Here is a 9947-nt window from a genome sequence, read left to right as displayed (position 1 = left end):
GCCTAACTCGCACCATAAGTTTCTCCCACTATATATAAATCCTTTTCTTACCTTTGTAATCACTTTTGGATGATATTTTTTAGTGAGATCAGAATTTGCACGAAAATTCTCTCTTCCAAAAGTCTTTAACCTCTTTGATATTCATTCAATTCTCTTATCCCTTCCGTAGAAGAGTGTGGTGAGAATTGAAGAGACTTATCTCTTCCCCAAAGAGTTGCGTCTTTTGAGAGGGTTCTACACCAAACCATGGTGCTTCCAAGGTCTTTTCCTCCATTGGAGACCTGAACATTTCCTAAAACTCTATTTTTTTATTAATAAGTTTTGTACTTATTGTAACATCCTGTTTTTAAAAAAATGTTATTATTATTATATGGTATTTGGCCAATATTATTTCACTACAAGAAAAATCAGGATTATCTACCGAAGAAATTCGTAGATAAGCATGAAAATTCGTAGATAAGTCTTAATTATCTATGGATTATGTACAACAAAAAATTCGTAGGTAATAAAGTCATAGATAACGTTATCTACGGAGAGTTTATCTGTAGATAACCTTATATACGAACATATCTATAGATTACCCATGAAAGTTGTTATTTATGGATAAAATTTAAAAGACTTACCTACAGAATTATCTATGGATGAGGTTATCTACGGAAATATCCATAGATAACTTATCTACGAAAATTTCCGTCAAAAATTTTTGTTTAATTTTAATAAATTTATTAATGTAACAACTATCATATTTGGCCTTTCAAGGATGCTATTTCACGACACTTTACTTTTCAACGTGTTTTGTCATTACTGTACAATTTCTAGAAAACTTCCCAGAAGGTCACTCATCCCTATATTACTCCAAGTCAAGCACACTTAACTGTGGTGTTCTTGTGAGATAAGTTACCGAAAAGCATATGCATGTTGTTAATATAAGTAGTACAAATTAATTCATTTAAATGTTTAAATAATTTATATATTTTAAAATGATAAGGGTTATAATAACACCGGTGTAACTTTTACTAAGTATTACACCACTCAATAACTTTATATTAAATGTGAATTTTGTAAATCCAACCGTTAGATTGAAAGTTCATATCACTTTATATGTTTATATCAAATTTTGTTAAAATTGAACAACAACTTGAAGGTAATCAAAGTATTCATATTTTAGTATATTTTTAAATGTATATATTATGTCAATTTTGTTTTACAAGAATGAAGTATCAAATCATCTTGAATTAATATAAAATTTTGTATATATGAGCTAAGAGTAAAAAAAATTTCAATCTAACGGTTGAATTTATAAAATTTACATTTAATATAATGTTATTGAGCGGTGTAATACTTAGTAAAAGTTACACCGGTGTTATTATAAGCCTTCTCTTTTAAAATATTATTTTTATATATTAAATTTTAACATTTTAAATAAATTATTAATTAACTTAATATATTTATTTATCTTAAATCTAAGATATAGAATTAAAAAAATGTATTAATTCCTGTTTTATTTTCTAATTATCAACCATTAATAAAATACTAATTTAAAATCTTATCTAATTATATCATAATATTTTCATATCAAATTTAAAACTAGATATTAGTTATACAAAAATATCAAGATCATATAGTAAATGTTCAATAAGATTTTTAGTTAAATAATTTAAAATAATTAATTTTTCAACTATATTGTTTGCAAATAATTTATTCCAAAGCTAATCAATTTTTTCTATATTAATTATTAGTAAAATTTAATAAATTTTAATTTAATAAATTTTAATTTAATAATTGAATTGATGAAATTTAACATACACCATGAGTTATTGAGTGGAGTAACTTTACTAAGAGTTACTTTGCGAGTCATTTGATTCCTCCTCTTCCTCTCTCTCTCTCTCTTTATATATATATATATATAGATATTTAAAATTTTATTGATGATCTTTTTTAATATATATATGATTGTCAATTTTCGTAAAAAATTCTTACATTTTTTACAAATATAAATTTGTCATAAATATTCCATCAGTAATATAATTTTTCCTACGAATTTTTTTTCCATCGGTAATATAACTTGTCAATTTTCTTGTAGTGTTCCATTTGCATTTGGGTACGAGAACAACAGTTAGTGCGTGAGAGAGAATGAAGGTTGGAACGTTTGGGTGAATATGTATTATAATTATAATTATAATATTTATTAAGAATATTTTAGTATTTTAATATTTAAAGTAACATATCATAAAACAAAATATTGTTCTTATTATTATTTTTATTTATTTTAAATATTGTACTTATTTTTAAATTAAATGTTATTAAATATTTTGATATTATTATAAAAAATTGCTATGTTATTTTTTATTATCATTAATTTATAAAACTAAAAAAATTAAAATGACAATTTTTAATAATATTTATTTTTTACCAAATATTCTTTACATCACTTAGAACATAAAAACTTTTGCCTTGGATCTCGCCAAGGTTATCTACGAAAAATGTGTAGCCAATCTGAATTTTTTAATACCCATCCACCATATGTTATTTACTAAAAATTTTCGTAGATAACTAAAAATTATCTACAGAAAAATTTTATAGGTAATATTCCGTAGATAATTAAACATTGTCTACAGAAAAAATTTCTTAGGTAATATTCCGTAGATAACTAAACATTATCTACAAAAAAAATTCTGTAGGTAATATTCTGTAAATAACTAAAAATTATCTATAGAAAAAATTTCGTAGGTAATATTCCATAGATAACTAAACATTATCTATAGAAAAAATTCTATAGGTAATATTCTATAAATAACTAAAAATTATCTACAAAAAAAAAATCTGTAGGTAATATTTCATAGATAATAACAGTTTTTCTTGTAGTGTTTTATTATTATAAGGGAATGTTATTTTGTAGGTTTTAAATAAGTATTTTTATTAGCATTTTAAATAATTATTCATATATTTTAAGGGATAATTTGGGAGATGATAAATTATATATTTTATTATAAAATCTAAAAGATTGATTTTATATGATATTTTAATATTAAAATTATATTATTATATTTTGGGTCAAAAATATATTAATAATAATAATAATAATATACAGGAAAAATAATTATATAGTATATGTATTTATTTTATTAATTATTTTGGGGAAAAAGTGTAACACCCTCTACCTCACATACATAATTATACAACAAATAGAGATAAATAAAAACTTTCATAAATAAAATCCAAGTCTCTAACCACATAAGGGTAAAGAGCTCACATTCATAAAACATAAATCATAGTCTAATGTAGAAATTACAAAAGGATAAAATTAAGGTCTTCTAATCAATTTAACAAAAGTAGCATTCTAAATTAATCCTAACTACGTGCCGATGTCATATATCTTATCAGAGCACGCCCAACTGAAGCCTAAGCTTCATTACCAACATCCTCATGTTGATGTTCATCTGCAATACAGTAGAAGACACACATAAAACAAATAGGGGAGTGAGAAACATCTCACTCAGGTTAAGGTGTAAAAATAACGGTCAGGCAGCACACACACAAATCATAACAAAGCACAACACAAAATACACGTTAATCAAGCACAACTCAAGTCATACATATATTAGTAGCACATACATAGTCACTCATTATGTAATGATGTCATGGACTCGACTCACAAATGCATGCATGTGGTGCCAGCCACATATCACATGGTACATTGCCGCTAGCAATACACGTAGAGTAGTCTAGAAGTAATGTCGGGTCACACCCTTTGCGCACTCTAACTAGAAGGACATACTACCAGGGTCTAGTCGGGATAGCTAAGCCGCGCAAGATACATCCCATGCACACAATGGGCGAGAATGGGCCTTTCAAACCGAGCTATCCCCAAGGACTAATCCCCAAGCTTTTACACAAGGGGCCATTCCCTGGCGATATATTCCATATCGTACCCTTAAAACATTTATGCACATGATGCATGTCACACATTCACACTTCATTGACTCATGATTTCACTTGTCATAGTTTCTCACATATCATGTCTCATTATCACATATCATCATGTCTCGTATCTCATTCACTTTTCACATTGTCTCATCACATTCGCATAGTCTCATACAAGAAACTTCTCATAGACATATACATTAGAATAACACATAAACCATACCATGAAATTATCCAACATCATACACATTCAATTTTTAATTCATAACATACGAAACATAACGGTCATAAATCCAACTTCACGAGTTCACACATTTTTTTTACAACTAGCTAGTTAATATAATATTTCAATCAGTCAAAACACTCCAAATATTATCCAAAACACGAATCCATTATCAATTTTACATATAATGCCTCAAAATTCATTCGAAGATCATATCCCTAATTTCACTTCATAGGGTTTTCCATGGAAACACACAGAACACTCTAATTCATATCAAAACTTATCTGTTTTCGAAATCAAACACATATTAACACCCAACAAACATCAAGGAACACAATAGAAAACTCAAAAGTCAAAATAGAAAACATTAAAAATTTTCATGTTTCTCATAAGGATCTCTCAAGAACACACAAAGTACTCTAATTCATATCAAAACTTATCTATTTTTGAAATCAAACACATATTTACAATCAACATCACACAAGAAACGCAATAGAACATTGAGAGAGCAAAACAGAAAACTTTCATATTTTGCCTGTTCCTAGAAGCATACATTAGGCAAGGGATTGGGGGCCAATCCTGCTACCCAACAATTATTCCCACACCCCCGAGCGAGTTTTCTCACTCCCCCCTACCTGGATAAGCAAAAGATGAAGCTAGAGCATAATCTGGTTGATCTCCTTCTCTTGGTTTTCCTTAGTCTTCAGAGAGTGTGTCAAGGAGCAGTGCCAGAGTCTACTATTTATAGATGTCAAAAGTGGCCAGAATGGCCCGTTTCAGATCCAGAATGGCCCGTTCTGGATCCTTTCATCATGTGTTAAATTCGCATTTAGAATGACCATTCTTAAACTAGAACGGTCTGTTCTGGAGTTGATTTTAACTCATAACTACCATGCTTGGAATAGACCATTCTTAAACCAGAACGGCCCGTTCCCAACTAGGATTATAGGCCTTTTTGGTGGTTTAGAACACCCTGTTCCAGTTTGGGAATGACCCATTCGCAACTAGGGTTTATAGGCCTTTTTAGTAGTTTGGAACGGCTCGTTCTAGGCTACTAAATTACCCTTATTAGACTTTGAGCCTTCATATAATTTGTGAAAATTGGGGTGTTACAAAAAGAGAAGTGGGTCAAAAGAGAAGGAAGATGGTTGAGTTGACCCAACCCAATGGATTTTTTTAAGAAAGAGGTCAGACAGAGTTAACCTTATCTACCTCATTTGCATTATGAAGGATTAGGAAAGAAAGAGAGAAGAAATAGAGAGCTCAAAGGAAGAATGCTCAGGAGGTGCTCAGAAACAATCTCAAATTGCTTTAGGATTTTTTTTTAACACAGCTAGGTACGAGGGAAAAGAGATTATTTACATGCAAAGTCACATGAGGAAATTGGGTAGAGGAGGAATACCGTAGGATTATGGGTAATTTTATAATGATTTCTGTTCAAGTAATTGATGATCCCATTAGATTTTGCATGTATTGAGGATTAGGAATATGCAAACAATTTGTAAAAATGATGATCAGGGAGAGAGAACGAATTTGTAGAAAAGTGTCTGTGAGTTAGGTTTTGGAAAATTTGTGGGTTTTGCTATTTGAGTTAAGATTCTATAAAATTGATGATTCAATCAGGTTTTATATTGATTTATAAATGTGGTTGTTATATTATTTGGTAAAATTGATGATCTACATGATAATTGGATTCAATGGGATGTGCTATGTAAGTTAGGATTCTTGTAGATTGATGAGCACCCTTAATTATATAAATTAATGAGAAATTGAGAGATTTTACTTATAGATATACCTTAGTATTCTTGTAATATCTTTATCTGTGATTAACCAAATCAATTTTTGTTTGTTGGGTTAGAAAGTAGACACTTGGGGATATAATTTAGACTCTAGATTTGTGTAAAAATGTTAAGAACTGATTAATTTGTGAGAGTTATAAATTCAGTCTCCATTCTAGTGCGTGAAATATTAAGTTTTGTGTTGATAGCCATTCGAGGTGACCTTAATGGCATTTTTAGGCTTTGTGTTATTCACAAAATTTGTCGATTTGGGTGTTAGCTTTCTAATGGATTTAGAATCACTCAAAAAATATGTGTATAAATCAAGTTATGGTCAAAATAGTAAGTGGAGGTCAAGTTATTAAGATTTACATTGCTCAACGCGGGTATTCTATTTTAGTTTGCGTTTTTGACGTTTTGGGACTCTCTTTTTGGCATGTTTGTGATACTTTATGATTTATTAGTGATTCTTTATAAAAAAAAATATGATATGATTGAATGAGTTTGATGTGGGATTGTGAAATATGGTATTAAATTGATGGATTTTGATGATGGTTGTGAATTGTATGATGTCCAGTAATGACTATTGTATGAAGAGGTATAAATGATGTGTGCTGGATGGAATGTAAATTAATTGTGAATTAAAGATTGATATGTGTGAGGAGGTTGTGAAAGATATGTGTATGACTTATTGTGGAAATGTTGGTTGTACATGTGATGTGGAATTAAATTATGGATTGTGGTGTGATGTCTTGGTACAAATGTATGCATAACATGATGTTGGGCATGTGATAAAATAGCGATGGCGTGAGCATGACATAGTGTAGAATGAGTGGCAATTAGCACAGATGTATGTCTGACACGACATTGGGCGTGTGATGTAACACTGCTGGCGTGAGCATGACATAGTGTGGAATGTGTGGCAATTAGTACAGATGTATGCGTGGCATGACACTAGGCATTTGATGTGACAAGGGTGGAATGAGTATGACATGGTGTTGGTTTTGTGATATCGTGGTTATGGATGATTTGTTTATCTGTGTGATTTGGGATGTGATGATAGAATATATTAGCTTAATATTGGTGAAATTTAACATGTATGGATGTTGGAAAATTTTTGATTGTATAATATGTGGAATTGAAACTATTTGTGGTGATTCTTAGTGTGTTTCACATATAAATGTTCTCTTTTCTCACCGTACATCTTGTGATTGTTTTTAGGTAAGGAAGATTCGGACATGAGTGGCATTCAAGGTGCCAATAGTTGAGTCATGGGATTTCTTTGGTAATGTGACATCGGGGCAAGAGATCTTAGATTATTCATTTTGTTGTAATTGGATTTTATATTTCTTTGATAGCTGAATTTACGAACTTATATTTTATAATTTTTTTTAAAATTATTTGAAATGCTGAAAGTATTTTGGTATGTGAACCATGTTACCCATGTTGAAAGAGTTATTCTTTATTATTATTATATGTTGGGGTAGAATGGGTGTCACATTTAGTGGTATCAAAGCATGTTGATTCATTCGGTTGTGAGTCATGAGTCTATTGTGCTTGTGTGGTGTTTGATGATGTGATTGAAATGTTGATTTCAAAAAATTATTCTATTGATTTGATGTATGACTATTGATTCGTAATAGGGGATTCTTGTGTTCCTTGCTATTTTGAGGGAGAGCAAAATTTTGAAGAACCTAGATTTGAGGTTAATGTGTGGAATGTTTTTGTTGCTTCCGTGGTTGGGTACGAAAATAGGATATTTTGGTCTCATTTTTTGTGCATGTGTCTATTTTGTGGAATTACAAGTCTAGCTGGTGTTAGGAATTGAAAAGGGGTTGGTTTGTTCAAAGATTTGTAAGTGTTTTGTTGTCACATACATGTAGTTTCAGGTTTGGATTGCATATGAGTTTCATTTCAGTTTTTGAACCTTTAGTGTTGCACATATGAGTTGTTTTTGTTTAGGATTGTAGTGGAAAGCTTGGATCTGAGTTTGAGGTGGAAAGGAGTGAGTTTGGAAGTGTTTTAAGGTATTTTTGTGGCCTAGGACATTGGTACACTCTTTTGTTGTCTTGTACAAGGGATGTTTTCGCTGCAGTTTTTGTCATTCCAATACGAGTGCTTTATTGATAGAATTAGCTTTTGTGGTCTTCATGAAAGTTTTAGCCTTGGATGTTATCTTTCCAATGGAACCAAAATCATGTATAACGGAGGTCGAAAACTCTAGTTATATGTGTTTTAGTGAACAGAGGTCGAGCTGTAAGTGCTGATTATATCAGTTGCAGTTTTTGAAATTTTTAGCTAGGTAGATGATCTTTTTAGAATTTCATGTATTCATAAGAGTTGTAGCTTATCCTTTTATATTTTGTTATGATATAGTTTTGAGCTTATTTGGATGAGTATAATTCTCTGTGTGTTCTTTTCTTTGACAGTTATTGAAGGGATATACAGTTATGATGTTTTGAATTGTTATGTAATGTAGGGATGAAAACTGATTTTGTTATGATGTTATGAGGTGTTATCATGTGGATTGAAAGGTTGTTTACGGTTGAATGATGCTATGTGGTAAAGTTGGTTCATATACATGCTATATGGTGTAAATGGTGATTGATTCATATATATGCTTAGGGATTAGGTATATATGAATGCTTAAACATAGGTTCTGACATGATTTGATATGCATGTATGTTGATGTGAAAATAGATAACCTTATGAATTACTTAGTGGGTACTTATGTCTTTAACAAAATTGATCTTAGGTTGAAATATCATTGGATTAGAATGAAGGGTGAGGATATACCCAAGACAACTTTTAGGAGACGTTGTGAACACTATGAGTATTTAGTAGTATCTTTTGGTGTGACGAATGCTCTAACTATAGATGACATACTAGTTTCCTCCAAGACTAGAGAGGAGCATGGGGAACACTTAAAGGTAGTACTTCAAACTCTTAAGGATAAATAACTTTATGCTAAGTTGTCTAAGTGTATTTTTGGTTGTATAAGGTGATTTTTCTAGGTCCTGTAATTTCTAGTGGAGATATAGTGGTAGATCCATCTAAGGTAGAAGTTGTGCTTAAGTGGGAGATACCTAAGTTAGTTAGTAAGGTTAGGAGTTTCCTTGGGTTAGCTGATTATTATAAGAGATTTATCAAGAAACTTTCTAAGATAGCATTACCTTTGACTGGGTTGACTAAGAAGGAAGTTTCCTTTGTGTGGGATAGTAAGTATGAGAGTAGTTTTCAAACTCTTAAGGAAAGATTTACTAGTGTGCTAGTGTTAATATTTACTTGATCTTAGTAAGTCTTTTGTGGTATATTGTGATGCTTCTAAGTTGGGTTTGGGTGGAGTATTAATGCAAGAAGGAAAGGTAGTAGCTTATGCTTCTAGGAAATTGAAAATCCATGAGAGAAATTACCTACCCATGATCTTGAGCAAATAGCAGTAGCGTTTACACTTAAGATTTGAAGACATTATTTGTATGGTTCTAAGTTTGAGGTGTTTGGTGATCATAAGAGCTTGAAATATCATTTTGACCCGAAGGAGTTGAGACAAAGGAGATGGTTAGAATTTTTAAAGCACTAGGATTTTGATCTTAGTCTTCATCCAAGCAAAGCCAATGTGATGGTCGATGCCTTGAGTAGTCAATCTCTACATGTATCTTCCTTATAAGTAGATAGATGGATCTTTTGGCTCAGTCTAGGGATTTAAGTTTTGCTTGTTAGTTTATCCTAGCATTGAGAGACTAGGCATGACTCGAGTGACTAGTGGCTTGTTGAAGGAGATTGTTGAAGCATAATTAGTTCATTCATTTTTTGTGACAAGACGTGAGACCATAGGAAAAGGTAGTGGAGGGGAGTTTACCTTGGGTGTAGATGGAGTAGTGAGATTTATAGACTGAGTATGTGTACTTAGTGGACCTACACTTAGGTGCTCAATCGTAGGGGAAGACCTTTCATCTATTATCTTTGAGGAATAAAGAGTTTGATTTGATTAAGGAACTTATAGATTTAAGCTTGGTGTGTGA

The sequence above is a fragment of the Cajanus cajan genome, chromosome 1 (genome assembly GCF_000230855.2).
Source record: "Cajanus cajan strain Asha chromosome 1, NIPB_CcT2T_4, whole genome shotgun sequence".
Classification (NCBI taxonomy): domain Eukaryota; kingdom Viridiplantae; phylum Streptophyta; class Magnoliopsida; order Fabales; family Fabaceae; genus Cajanus; species Cajanus cajan.
Note: the sequence above shows the minus strand (reverse complement) of the source record.